Genomic DNA, 16,324 nt, shown 5'->3' with positions numbered 1-16,324 from the left:
AGGATCTTTGACACCCAGAAAAAGACATGAGTGATGTTAAGGGGGATAGTTGTATGTTGAAGACAATGATCCGATGGGGCTGAGAACCAAGGTATTTTCAGCACTTCCTCTTTGTCCCGTCAACCCCATAGATGGCCTATTGAGTCTCATGGAGTGTTTGGGAGTCTTTCCCAGAGTCAAGGGTTTTAGCAGGTGTTTCATTTACAACCTGCAGTGGTTGCTTTGTCGAATGTTGGTGATCCTATGCGAGGGATTGGTGGAGATGGTCACGGGGAGGGTTCCACGGGTGCTATCGATGTCCAACCGATGACTTTTATGGATCCTCACAGGAAAGGAGTGGTTAAGGACTTTACTCCTGTTGGTAAGCATTTCCCTGTGCCTGAAGGGGGTTCGCTACCGGGTTCTTCTTCTCAGAGCCATGTGGCTTCAGTGCAGCATGATAAGGCTGTGTATTATGCTCAGGTTACGTCTCCTATTAAAGGTAGGATCTTACCTTTGGATTGACGGGATTAAATGGCGAAAGACTAGAAAAAGGGGAAAGCCAAAGTGGTTATGTCTAAAGGGCATAAGTCTGATTCTTCGGCTATCTCTAATAGTCAAGGTTCTTCTCCGGTTCGTAAAGGCTGTAAATGCTGTCAATCTACCTCAGGAGGTTCTAATGCTGCAAGAGTTGTGGGAGATAAGAGAATGAAAGTTGTGGGGGGTGGTGTGGTTAGTCAGATGGCAGATTTGAGCCCTCCAAGTGGCTTTGTGGGTACGCAGTCAGTTTCATCTGGAAGGACTGGGGCGCAGGCAACGGATTCTTTTACCTCAGATTCGTCCCAGTCTTTTGCTACTAAAATTGCTATGTTGGTAGGTGCTACTCATTCCACTACTCCAGAAACCGTTTAAGCTTTAGTTATCATGATAGTAGTCATGTCTTAGTTTAAGGTTAGGTTTCTTGGAGAAGTTTTGTTTTTGTTTTTATAGTTCTCCTTTGTGTTTCATGTTTGCCTTATATCGCTTGATGCTGCTTGATCTTGTATTGGTTTGTTGGCGGTTTGTTTGCTAGGGTCAAAAAAAAAAAAAAGAAAAGAAGAAGAAGTTACCTTGTGATTCTAATTAAACATATACGTATATATGTAACTATATATATTAAATTCAAAATTAAGGCATAGAAATTCTTTCAAACACCAAGGCATAAATTTCACTAGCATATATGTTCATCTTCTTTAGGGCAACTCAATCATAAAATTTGTATCTGATTTACTTCCCTAAAATTCAAAATTTCTTACTATATTTAGACACCATTCATGATAGATGAATACCCTCATCCCAAAATTCTTGTCGATCTTTATATTTTAGGGATGCCGCAAAATATAAGTACTATTCCAAAAAATGGATGTACTATTTTTATAACATTCTTAAGTTATCATTTTGACTTAAACAAGTGCACTGGGTACTCCTTTGTTGTTTAATAAAGATAAATTTAAAATTTATTCTTATCAATACAATAAAAAAATACCTGAAAAACCATTATCATAAAAAATTGGATTTAAACAATCCAATAATTTGGGGACAGAGGGAGTACAAAAATCATGAATATTTAATCTCAAAAATAATAAAATAGTATTTCATTATCACAAAACAAAGTCTATGGTAATTTGGATCTGATACAACGGTAAAACATTATATAAACTCTACCTTAAATATACATATAAACTATTCACGAGAGTATAAAATACGTTGCTAAGCCTAGTTTGCGGGGGGAGACAACAACAACCATTAAGCAAAAGTAGGGACCAATTCATATATATACGCAACCTCACAGACGGAGCTAGAAATTGAAGGTTGGGGGGCAGATTTGAACTATATAACAAAAAAATTTTAAAAAAATTACAAATCAATTGCAATATATATTTTTAAATACTAGTCATAGTATATATATCTTAAGAAAATTCAAAAATGAGAAAAAGGCAACTTAGAAAAAAAAAAAAAAAAAATTGATGTTATAAAGAACAAATAATTTAAGATTGGGTTCATGTTTGATTCGAGTTAGTACACCCAAGTTGCATCCCTAGTTTTGAAAATATATAACACATTTTAGAACATGTAATACCCTTGATTTTAAAAGGATAGTCTCAGTATTTTTTTAAAAATTATTTTAATTGCAGTTAATTATTTAGTTGATTTCTTGGCTAATTGTTTACTTGTTTAATTGATTTAATTATTTGTTTAAATGTGTTAATTGATTTATTTGTTTAAATGAAATTGTGTGTGATGATGTGTATTGTTTAGGAATTTAATTGTTTTATTTTTATTTTTATATTTTTGAAGAATTAGATGTGAATTGTAGTAATGGACCAATCAATTGGGTTCCATGGACTACTTGGATAAGGGATTTGATGTGTATGGATAATTATCCATGGACGGTTGGATATGTATATATAATAAATAAATAACTATATATATATATATATAAGGAAAGTTCTTTAGTAATAATCTGATGTGTATATTTATATGTTATATATAAAAAGGATTACACATAGATTGTACGTAAAATATATTTTAATTACCTTTTTAGTATTTAAATTTTATTTTATTTTATTATTAGTTTAACTTGGATTGAAAAAAGGATTAGGTTATTTTATTTAGCCTATAAATATATAGCTATAGATTAGTAAAAGGGGTTAGAAAATAAATCACGAAATATATTCTAGAGAGAGAAAGAAGGAAGACGAAGGAAAAGAAAAAAGAGGAAGAAGGAGGTTATGATTTTTATCAAATCCCTAAAGGCAAGTTTTAATTCTTCTCTTCTCCTTTGATTCATACTCTATGCATGCTAGATTAATAATAGGTTCTTTAAAGAAATTAATTGAATCTAATTACATGAATTAATTTAAAAAATTAAAGTTCATGTATTTTAATAATGAATTTGTGATGAATTTTCATATTTTGATAAATTGAATTTTAATGTGTTTTAATGTGATTGTTTGGTGGTTGGTATATTTATTATTTTTCTTAAGCATGTTTTTACGTGATTCAGTATGTTATATACCTTACATGAAATTGTGATTTCTTTTGCTTCATAAATATACACGCCGAACGAGAAGGAGTAAAAAGTCAAAGGTTTAAACAATGATGAATCAGTTTTGCTTTTTTAGTTGGAATTACGTTTTTTTTAAACAATGCACCAGTTTGTTAATTCTAAATTGAAATTTCATGTTGGTTAGGTGGTTAGGAATGTGTTTGGTATATAAAAATAATTAAATAAAGAATTTCTTTTCTTGCAACAGTTTGTACGCATGTGACTTGAGTCAAATTAGTGTTCTTTACAAGCTATGCATGCCGAACGAGGCAAGCTAGAACGTGGCTTGAATTTGATTGTAGCAATTCGTAGAACTGTATTTGGAATTTGTGTCTTTCATGAATTGGGCACGCCGAACGAGGAAGGGAAGACAATGGTGTTAGGAATGGATCAGGTGGTACATAACAGTATTGGTTTTGCATTAAATAAATTTTTATGTAAATCTGATTAATGCTAAAATATTAAATTAGTATTATTATTTTGTTATTTTTGGATTGATGGATCTACATTAAATATTTGATTAATATAAATAGATTTATTAAGCATTAGAATGCATGATTTAAGTTTATATGCTAAATATGAAATTTAATTAATTTTAAAAAGTTAAATTAATTAGATATTGTTGGATTAAATTATTTTAATCAATTGCTTATATTTAAATTAATTTAATCAGAACATGGAGATGTACAATTTAGTTGAGATGCATGTTAATTTCTTGTGATGTAAATTAAATGCATGCAACTAGAATTGATATTTTTGCTCAAGTGAATGCAAAGGATGAGTATATGATTTATATCTTGTTTATTTGGATTATTAGATGTAGATATTATTTACATAATCCTTGGATTGGAAACTTTTATTTGGTTATGATATGGATTAATGCACCATTATGGGATGGGGGCATATTAGGGACGGATTAACCTAAGAGTTAAGTCCTACCTATTTTTAATAAGGGAACGGATTAACCATAGTGTTAAGTCCTACTTATTTGTGTCAGATCAACGGAATAGTTGGATGGCATATTATTATTAAATAATAATTGGATAGTTTATTTTGATGGTTAGATAGGACAGATTTTACATATATAATTATATGCCATGATATGAGCTTGAGTCTCAAGATCAGTGGTTAGGGTGCGTATATTGTCAAGGATGTGTAGCTAGATATAGTGTAGTTGTATACCCTGGTAAGTTTAGGTACTCATACCCACTATATGTGCGTTTTGCATGTTGCCTATTATTCAGGTTGAGACAACTCTATAGTCTAGTGAGGTTCCTTTAGTGTGAATATATCGATATATGAACTATTTAGTTATTGTTGAGTTAATTAGGATATGTACGTGCATCGGGTCTCTGTTTGGGATGTAGTAGATTAGAACTTGTATGTGGGCCTGACCCACCATTATTTTTCAGGTGTTCGTCAGTTCCAGTCTTAGAGATTGTTCGTGCCGAGTAGAGACAGCCATTCACTCTTCCGACTCTACGTAGGACTCTTCTTCATGATTTACTTATTAGTTTATTTCGGTTCAGTTATTTTAGTTAGGATATTATTAGGGGTCCACAGTATGGATTCCCGAGTTATAGTTTAATTAATTACTGGTATAAGAGGATTGGAGGATTTTATTATGGGATTTTAATAATTTTTTATTTGAGGATTTTTAAATTAGGATTTATTATTTAGTTCCCTTCAGCTTCTTATTTATTTATTATTCTTTTTGTATTCAAATGCTTGTTTAAATATTAATTATTTGATATCCCTCGGATCTGTGCTTGGACTTGATCACCCGTGACTCTAGAATCGAGGGGTATCACAGAACACATAAAACCTAAATTGAAAAATGATATTATTGACGACTTTAATACCCGAGATAGACATAAAATATGACGTGCTTATTCAAAATTTTAACTTAAATAGGCATTATTATTATTCTTGTTTGTTTCCATAAAATACTCCATTTCCCTTTCCCTTTCCTTATCTTTTCAGTTTTCTATAGCTTATTTATTTCCTTATCTTTTTCAGTTTTCTATAGTTCATTTCCTTATCTTTTTAGTTTTCCATAGTAAATATCATCTTATTTTTATTTTTCACAATATGTTTTATGGTACTCAAATTTAATAATTTGATTTGTACGTACAAAATCTAGAGCAAAAATTGCAACGTTTTATAATATTTTCATACTTTTGCAACACAGTCTAAAGTATCTCAATGGTCCTTACAACAATGCAATTTAAAGAATAAAACAAACATATATATACATGATGGTTGAAACTTTAATTGTTAACAAAGATACTAAAATAAACTTAGAAAAATAAAATTTCAAATTTCAAATAGTCAATTACCTTATATTTTAAAACGGGTCCAATTATATTTGACGTATGGATAGCTACGTAGACTCGGTGAAATAGTAGGTTTTTATTTGTCGAGTCAAATAGCAGGACTCAACCTAAATTATGTACTCCAGGTCCCAAAATAAGTGTCTACCTTTTTATTTTTATCTGTTCCAAAATAATTGTCCCATTTAAAAAGTCAATGTACTATTTCGAGCTCTCCTTATGATATTGATATGGACCAATAACAACATGACATGTGTCAAAAAAAATCAAAAAATTAAACCTGAATCATCCGAATCTTTTCACGGGTCATCCAAAAAAGAAAAGAATTTTCTCTCACGCCTACGTAAGACTTGATAGCAGGCTCTCCCTCTTTTTAACTCGCGATTCCTTCTCTCTTCCCACCAAATCCCCATTGCTGCCCACCATCTGCCCAATTCTGAAACACTAATATTAATAATCTCTTTCACCAATCGGCGTCCACCATCTCCACTGCTTACCACCTCCTCCATTCCCAAACCCTAATATGTTACATCCAATCTTTAAAAATGATTCAATCCGCCATATTCATTGTCTGCCATCTTTGTTGCAAACCCATCTCCAGAATGACTCAAGAGGCTGACCAATTAATAAATACATCCAGAATTTTGAGATTTATCACCACCTGTTACAATCTGAAGCCAAATTAATTTCCTTAAATTTCGTTGATAATTGGAGTCTTACAATTGTGGTTAATTTACCATGTTTGGACTAATTATTTAGCTTCTTCTGTAACGGATTGCAATACGAAGGATTTGCAATAGAAAATGTCAAATGCATGAGGGAAAAATAATCTTTCTTTCTTAATGATCAGCAAAAAGATCAACACAATTTTTATTAATTTTTTTAATTTTTTTTTTTACACATGTCATATTTTTATTGGTTCAGGTCAGCATCAAAAGGACATTCCTACTTTTGCGGCCTGAGACAAGCATTGTTCTTTTTTGTAATATTAACATTTTTACTTTTTTGCATTTATAAAAAGTAATTCACCACATCACTTTTAACAAATTATGAGTAAATTTGATAATTCATTAACAACTAATACAATAAAAGAGTAATTAAAATCATCATCTTAAAAAGTTAGACTTTTAAAAAAGGACAATTAAAATGGGAGAGAAGGGCAAGTGCAGTGTAGGTTGCTTTCCGTGTCTGGACCATAAAAAAGAAAAAAAAAATGTTGGTCACATCATTGACTCCAAGTAGGCTGCTGGTTATAGAAATTACTCTCCTACTAACATTTTTTCTGGTCTAATTTTCGCTGCTTAAAAATAAATAAGTGAGTGAGACATGATCATACCAAAGGATCATATTAGTTAATTTTTCCAAGTTGAACAACATTGTATTGTCATTCGTAGTCCAAGGAGTAACCTTCAAGATTGTCATTTATCAAATAGGTTCTTTGGAGTTTTCTCCACAAGAAGCCAGAGAGGATCATTTAATTGTTAATAGTTCATAATTATTGACATTTCATGCCATTGAGAAATTTTCTCATCAGTCAGTAAATGATTCCTCAAGGCTATCCACCCAGTTACCTAGTAGTGATTCTAATTAAACATATACGTATATATGCAGCTATATATATTAAATTCAAAATTAAGGCATAGAAATTATCTCAAACACCAAGGCATAAATTTCACACGTATGTTCATCTTCTTTAAGGCAACTAAATAATAAAATTTGTATCTGATTTACTTCCCTAAAAACCAAAATTTCTTACTGTAACGACCCGAACCCGTGGGTCCAAACTGTTAACCGGGTCCTTAACCGAACCCGAGGTCAATTAAGGATAACACCGTCTTTTCCTATGTCAATACTTAACACACGAATCAGTCCAAGGTCCAAAATACTCCAATGGCACAACTTTACAAAGATGGTCAAATGTACAAGTCAAAGAGAAAGAATCAGCCGGTTGGAAACCATTAGTTGGCCGGCTGATAGGGTAGTTTCGATCGGCTGACCTATATGGTCGGCCGACTGAAACGGTTATCAAAAATGGGTGCTCTCGGGACTTTCTAAAAATAGCCTATCTGGTGAAGGAAGTTCGGTCAGCCGAACCTGGGGTTTCAGTCGACTGATGGAGAAATTCAGCCGGCCGAAATAAGGCTTCATACCCCTGAACTCCTAAGAATGGCATCCAACTGTGTTTGTTATGAACCATACCTATGCTGGACCTGTTATACAATCAAATTCTGAATTCACGGCAATAGAACATGATATAATACAGTTGAAAGGTATCTATAATTGGTCGAAATATAACTTCATTACTCATTCATCATGAAATAATTACATAGTCTCATTTTACTTCAAAATACCATCAAGTGTTGTAGTTACAATACATGACTACGGTTCACAAAATGAATACACTTTTCTATGGATTGAGACCTTATAAAAGAATGGAACCAAATATATAAAAGATGACAAAAAAAATGGATTTCTAGTCCTCCTTAGCCTTGTGAAGAGTCTGCGCCTACTACTTCCTTTCCGAGCTCTGAAAAATGTTAAATATAAAGGGTGAGCAAAGTTTTCTCAGTAGGTGGTGCCTAAGACATACACCTCTTGTGACCCCGTGAATCCAAACAATGAATAGGAATAACGAATAGGGGTCATGCTATATCGGAAAAGAGTACAACATCAAATCCAATTTCAAAATAAACAATGCCGTGCCATGAAATGCGATACCATGTATGTCGCTCCCCATTTTCAAAATCATCCATCACTTCATAAACTGTTAATATAACCTGTCCGTTAGTGACTCCGTAGCGACACGAGAGAAGGATTGACTACTGCTCCTGACTGTTGGTACCTCCGCGGCGTCATTTGGGACCTAGATAGCTTAACCAAGTTAGGGTGATTCCCCTAATTCCCTCTAAGTTACATTAACACCACGGCCCTTTGGTGACTACACGGCAACCGGGTTTTTCATAAAATCACTTTAATTGAAAACTTTTCCCCAAAAACCCCTTTTTCATTCACTTCAAATCACTTTTCCCTTTTTCATGCCCAATGCTATGAATACATGTCACATACTTTGCCATTATTATGAAAATAATGGGATTTCTACTACACAATTTTACATGCTTCCACATAACAACTTCTAGTAAGACAATAAACACTATGGGCATGGAAATTAACATTTAGGCATGTTTTTCATAACTCAATCAATACACATAATCATATACTTCATATATAACAATTACACATTTTCTAGACAATCAACTCAAATTAAACATGCTTGAAAACAAATAATAAAGGAAAATTCACAAAAGAATAAGAATTTGGAAATTAGAAACCCCTACCTCATTTAGATACAAAAACCTCCAATTTGCTCAATCCAAGCCCTAGAATTAGAAATTCATAGGGTGCACCAAAACCACTTTTGCTCCTATCAAATCGTAGATCTCGTTGTACTCTTTAATTTGTCGCAAACGACATCAAAAAATTTCAAAATTTGAGGGAGAAATCTAGGATTGAAATTTGGAAGAAAAGAAAAAAAGAAAAAGAACAAGAAAAGAGAGAGAGTGTGTGATACCCCTCGATTCTAGAGCCACGGGTGATCAAGTCCGAGCACAGATTCGAGGGATATCAAACAATTAATATTTAAACAAGCATTGGAATACAAGATGAATTAAAAATAAATAGATAAGCTGAAAGGAAAACTAAATAATAAATTCTTATTTAAAAATCCTCAAATAAATAATGATTAAAATCCCATAATAAAATCCTCCAATCTTCTGATACCAGTAATTAATTAAACTACAACTCGGGAATCCATACTGTGGACCCCTAATAATATCCTAACTGAAATAACTGAATCGAAAAAAAATAATAAGTTACTAATGAAGAAGAGTCCTACGTAGAGTCGGAAGAATGAATGGCTGTCTCTGCTCGGCACGAACAATCTCTAAGACTGGAACTGAGGAACACTTGAAAAATAATGGTGGGTCAGGCCCACATACAAATTCTAATCTACTACATCCCAAACAGAGACCCGATACACGTACACATCCTAATTAATTCAACAATAACTAAATAGTCCATATATAGATATATATACACACTAAATGAACCTCACTAGACTATAGAGTTGTCTCAACCTGAATAGTAGGCAACATGCAAAACGCACATATAGTGGGCATGAGTACCTAGACCTACCAGGGTACACAACTACGCTATATCTAACTACACATCCCTGGCAATATACGCACCCTAACCACTGATCCTGAAACTCAAGCTCATATCATGGTGTATAATTATATATTTAAAATCCGTCCTATCCAACCATCAAAAATAAACTATCCAATTATTATTTCAATACTATGTCATCCAACTATTCCGTTGACCTGACACGAATAAGTAGGACTTAACACTGTGGTTAATCCGTTCCCTTATTAAAAAAATAGGTAGGACTTAACTAGTAAGTTAATCCGTCCCTAATATGCCCCCATCCCATAATGGTGCATTAATCCATAAAATAGCCAAATAAAAGTTTCCAATCCAAGAATAATGTAAATAATATTTACATCTAATAATCCAAAAATATGATATAAATCATAAACCCATTCTTTGCATTTACTTGAGTAAAAATATCAATTTCAAATAGTATAATTTAATTTACAACACAAGAAATTACCATGCATATCAACTAAATTGTACATCTCCAGATTAAATTAATTTAAATCTAAACAATTGATCAAAATAATTTAATCCAACAATATTTAATTAAGTTCCTTTTAACATTAATTAAATTCCATACTTAGCATGTAAACTTAAATCATGCATTCCAATTCCTAATGGATCTAATTAAATTAAATAAATACTTAATTTAGATCCATCAATCAAAAACAACAAATATTAATTTAATATTCTAACATTAATCAAAATAACATTTAAAATATTTAATGCATAACCAATTATTTTTTTATGTTTTTCATGTATACAAGATTCATTCTTACTCACCTAATCTAACAGTTTGTTAAATGTTCCCTTTTTCTTCCTCGTGTGGCGTGTATGCCTTAGGAAAACAAAGAAATAAAATAAATAAAATTTCAACTACAAGCCACAATCATCAAACTGATTCACTCAATTGCATGTGTTGCGTGCATAATCTTTCTCCCTCCTCGTTCGGCGTGCCTCCATGAAGAAACCAAAAATCTTGATTTCACATACTTTAGTCACACAACTGATAAGCATGAGTTAGTTTATGTTTTTTGCACAACACTGATTCATTAATCTTTCGTGTGCATTCCTTAGGCATAAATAAATTTTTTTGATTTCATATTTATATATACACAACACTGACACATGTGAGCATTAATTCAAGTAAAATTAAAATAAATTAAATTAACAACCAAGGTCACCAACAATGTCCAGTTCATCATAAAAGAATAATCAAAATCCATTATTAAAGCACAAACTGAAATTTTTAAATTAATCCATGTAATTTGATCCAATCAATTTATTTAAAGAACCTAGAATTAAAATAGCATGCATAGGGTATGAATCAAAGGAGAAGAGAAGAATTAAAACTTGCCTTTAGGGATTAGATAAAAAACCCTAACCTCCTTCTTCCTTTTCTCTTCCTTCCTCTTCCTTCTTTCTCTCTCTAAAATATAGTGCGTAATATATTTTCTAACCTCTTTCACAACCCTATAATTATATATTTATAGTAAAATAAAATAACACTAATCCTTTTCCCAATCCAAGCCAAACTAATAATAAAAATAAAATAAAATCTAAATACTAAAAAGGTAACTAAAATATATGGTACGTATAATCTATGTGTAATCCTTTTTATATGTAATATATAAATATATATGACTTTCCTTATATATATATATATTTATTTATTTATTAAATATACATATACATGGGTAATTATCCGTACCCATTAAACCCCTTATCCAAGTAGTCCATGGAGCCCAATTAATTGGTCCATTACTACTATCCATATCCAATTCCCTAAAAATATGAAAATAAAAATAAAATAAAATAAAATAATTAAATTCCTAAATAAATACACATCATCACACACAATTTCATTTAAACAATTAAATCAATTAACACATTTAAAAAATAATTAAATCAATTAAACAAGTAAATAATTAGCCAAGAAATCAACTAAATAATTAAATGCAATTAAAATAATTTTTAAAAAATACCGAGACTATCCTTTTAAAATCAGGGGTATTACAGAGAGAGAGAGAGATGTACGGGGAGAGAGAGAATGAGACCAAAGTGGTCTCTAAGCCATAAAAATGATGGTGGTGGGTCTCACCACTTTTTAATTAAAATTTTCTTTTTATTCTTTTATTTTACACCACAATTATATATATATACACATATTAAATCACATCCATATAAAACATATCAAATAAAATATATGAGATGCAAATGAGCTCAACCAACACCCCCGTACGCGACAATTCCGGTAGCGGGTCCCACACGGAATCGTCCGACCTGAAAAACAGAAAAATGCCAAAATAGTCACTCTTATATTTCAAAGAGTCCTGAACTCAATGAAATGTCCCAAACTAACTTATGAACACAACTGGTACACTTCACGGTGTTCGGCGCACAAAACAGGAAAAAACGAAAATGTCCTTGTAACAACAAAAATTCAGAAAAAATGGAAAATGACGAAATTCATAAATATTACACTTATTACATTTGATCACTATTCATGATAGATGAATACTCCCTCGTCCCAAAAATATACGTACTATTTTTATAACATTCTCAAGCTATCATTTTAACTTAAACAAGTGCATTGAGTACTCGATCCTTTGTCATTTAACAAGGATAAATTTAAAAATTTATTCTTATCAATACAATAAAAAGATATTAAAAAATCACTATTATGAAAAATTGAATTCCCTAAATAATCCAAAAATTTTGGAATAGAGGGAGTACGAAAATCATGAATGTTTAATCCCAAAATGTTAATATGGCTATAATACAAATGGTAAAACATTAGATAAACTCTACCTTAAATACACATGTAAACTATTCACGAGAGTATAAAAAAAGTTACAAAGCCTAGCTTGTGGGGGAGACGCGCGAAAACTATCATTTTTTTTTTTTTTTTTTTTATTTATTTATTTTTTTTAATTAAAGGGTAAGCTTTGTGTATAAATTAAGCAAGAGTCGGTATGAAAGTTTCAACCATGATTCAACTACTTGATAAAGTAGAATAATGAAAGTATGTTTTATCAATATCCAGTAAGGAAAGAGATTCGCCAATAATAATAATTCAAAATAAATAATTGAACAATAAATATCAGCATTCTAAGTTCATAAAGCTCATTCAATGGATAAATTTTCGTAAGGAAAATAAAGTGAAGAAATATAATATCCACAGCTTCATAATCGAAATTCTTCCTTCTTGTGGAGAGAGAGGGAGAGAACGTTAAGGTTTCAGTTGTAATAAAACCTTTCTTTGCTTCCACTGCGTGCTATTCAACTTGCTTCTAACGAAAATTAAATATTCCTTTATTTCTTAGTATTTGACATATGATGATAACTTTTATTAGTGAAAAATTATATACAAGAAAGTTAAATACAATGTAGTCTGTAAATCACAAGAAAATTAAAATGAAGTAAGGAGATAACCAATTGAGAGAATGGGCTACAACACACCAGAACGAGGACCACAACCCCCTCACAAGTCACAACTTGAGAGAGCTTAGATTAATTTTATATATATACACTACTACTACTACTACCACTAATAAAAGTGTAAAGAGTTTTAGAATTTCAGCATTTATTTATTAATTAATATAAAAAAGAGTTTTTAAAAGAGTTTCTATAAAACTCTTTAGTTTCTCTAATTAGACAAGGAAATATAAAAAGTTTAATAATCAAATTCCTATTAAAAATTTTAATAATAATTAATATTTTTATTTCTTTTACAGTGTGTCAATTTTATGTTCATTGATTATTTCAGAGTTTTGTTAATTATGTTTTAGAGAATAATTTTTTAATTATTATTGTAAAGATTTTGTAAATTGTCATATTATTTAATCTTTTATTTTGTTTATCTTAATTAATATATTAGAATGATTATTTTAAAAAATTAATTTTTACTATTTAAGAGTTTCTATAAAACTCAAATTACCTTTTTATTATGAGTTTTTTAATAAAAATAAATGTAATTAGACAGAAAAATATATAATTAAAGAGTTTCTATAAAACTCTAACACAAATTACTTATTTATTATGAATTTTTATTTTTTAATTAATATAAGGTGTTTAGAAGAGTTTTTATAAAACTCAAATCACCTACCTATTTATTATGAGTTTTTTGATAAAAGAAAACCTAATTAGACAAGAAAATATATAAATAAAATATATAATTAGTTTCTTTAATTAGACAAGGAAATATATAAAAATTTTAATGATCGAATTCCTATTAAAAAGTTTAATAATTGAATTCCTTTTAAAATGTTTAAGTAAGAATTAATATTTTTTTCTTTTTTTCTTTGTGTCAATTTTATGTTCATTGCTTATTTTAGAGTGGTTTTATTGAATAATTTTTTAATTTATTATTTTAAAGATTTTGTAAATTATCATATTATTTAATCCTGTATTTTGTTTATCTTAATTAATATATTAGTGTGATAATTTTTTTAAAAATAATTTTAATTACTATTTAAGAGTTTTTATGAATTTTTTAATTAAAAAGAAAAAATCTAACGAGACAGGAAAATATATAATTTATTTTTGTAAATATATTGTTATCATTATTTTATCTTGTAATCTGTTTATCTTAATTAATATGTTAGTGTGATTATTTTAAGAAATTAATTTTAATTGTTATTGAAAAATAATTATTTTATTATTTTGTTGAATATTAATTTTAAATTATATTTTACTCACATACAATGCATCTACGTTTTATTAGTGTGTGTATATATATATATATAATACTTTTGGTTATCATCACATACGAGTAGTATTTTATATGACAATTAGTCGCTGTTTTCTGTACTGCCACAACGTAATGGACATGGGAAAAGATAAATAAATAAATAAAGTCAATACTACATAAATTGAAGTAGATATGGTTGCCTTGTGGTGCATATATATAATTGAATGTTTCCCAAACTCTGTAATATTATAATTAGTGATTAGTACGAACGTTGAATTTTCATTGTAAACTACGAAAGTTTGAAGAAGTTGTATAAAATTGAATTAATAAATATAAATCCATGGTCATGGCGACATTTCCGTCCCATTTATGGGAATTCCTGACTCCCCTCACTGGATTTAAGGGTTTTAGGTGAAGTACTGAATCCCAAGTTTTAGGTGACGGCAAAGAGAAGCATCATGCAATCTAGGGAGTCCCAATTCTGAAGTGGATATACGGGTTGCTATTGTTTCACATACAGATATATATATCTATATATATATATTACTTTGTTTATTCTCAGTTTATCACATACCTTATAGGTTAAAGTATCCTGAACTATACCTGATTTTGCAAATAATCCATTTAAATTATATTTTTTGTTCAATACCTTTTAAATTATCACATTTTGTTATAAAATATTCCCATATTTGGGTTATTTTCATTAAATGACCATAATGTCTTTTCTTATTGAATTATACTTAATCCATAGTTCTTATTAAAATAAATTATGAGAAAATTCATACCAATCTGATAACATATTCTTTATTAAATTTGCATAAATTTATCTTTAATTTATGAGATTAATTGTTTAAATAAAAATATTAAGTAAATTTTTTAAAAATAATTTAAGCAATTTCTTAATTTTTTTTATGTATATATTGCATAAAAAAGAAGGTATTTTTTATTTAAGTAATTTATTAATTTTTCATAAATATATTGTACGAAAGAGAAGGTACTTTTTATGGTTAAAAAAATTTAAACCGAGTATAATAAGTTTTATTAAAAATATTACAGTTTTAATAATAAATTAATCATTTTTGAAAATGATAGTTACAACTCTATTTTTTGTTTTCATTTTTATGATAAATTCATACTAATAATAAAATTATGGTAATTGGTACATAGATATTTTAAAATGTAAATGATATAATTAATATTTGGAGTAGAGAAAATTAATAAAAATAATTTAATAAGAAATGAAAAATTTAATGAGAAAGAGTAAAATAGTCTGAGTTTGTCTTTGCAACAAATTATTTTGTTAAGTGAATTATTCTATAATTCAGAAAGATTATTTGTAAACGGTAATAGCTTCCTATTGCATAGTACATATAGAAGTTTCTATAATTTCAGTATTAATTACTTGAGAAATTTGTAAAAAATAAATAAATAAATAAATAACTTGAGAAAAGATAAACAAATAAAGTCAATAACTTTTTCTTTTTATGAATGATCTTTGAGATGATATCCATCCATCTTTTATTCAAACCTGCATAAATCGAAGCAAATACGTTGCCTTATGTGGTGCATAAAATTAAATGTTCTCCATGGTCTGTAACATCATTATTAATGCTTAGTTGAATTTTCACTGTGGATTACAAAATTTTGAAGAAGTCGTAATATATTGAGTTAAATAAATATAAGTCAATGGTGATGGCTTTTGACATTTCTGTCCCATATATATATGGAAAACTTCTTTGATATACTTCTGAAATACATAAGTAAAATATAATATTTCATCAATAAAAACAAATAATTGTCCCAGTAATTCAACTTCTCCATAATTATAAAACCCTTAATTTCGTAAATGATAAGGATAGGGAAAGCAGTTGCAATTCAAAGGCCGACCAGTTTAGATTCAAATTAGGATGGCAGGTAAGAACCACAAGACCACGTGAATAACAATTAATTTAAATTTAAAAGAGGGTGAATCTGATTTGATTTCAAAAAAATCTCTCGAGAATTGCAACATCCCAAAGA

Source organism: Cornus florida, unplaced genomic scaffold (assembly GCF_030987335.1).
Source record: "Cornus florida cultivar Cherokee Brave unplaced genomic scaffold, ASM3098733v1 CherokeeBrave_3.0.0_Hap2_Chr01, whole genome shotgun sequence".
Taxonomy (NCBI): Eukaryota; Viridiplantae; Streptophyta; class Magnoliopsida; order Cornales; family Cornaceae; genus Cornus; species Cornus florida.
The sequence above is the reverse complement of the archived record's forward strand: the minus strand, read 5'-3'. Positions refer to the sequence as shown.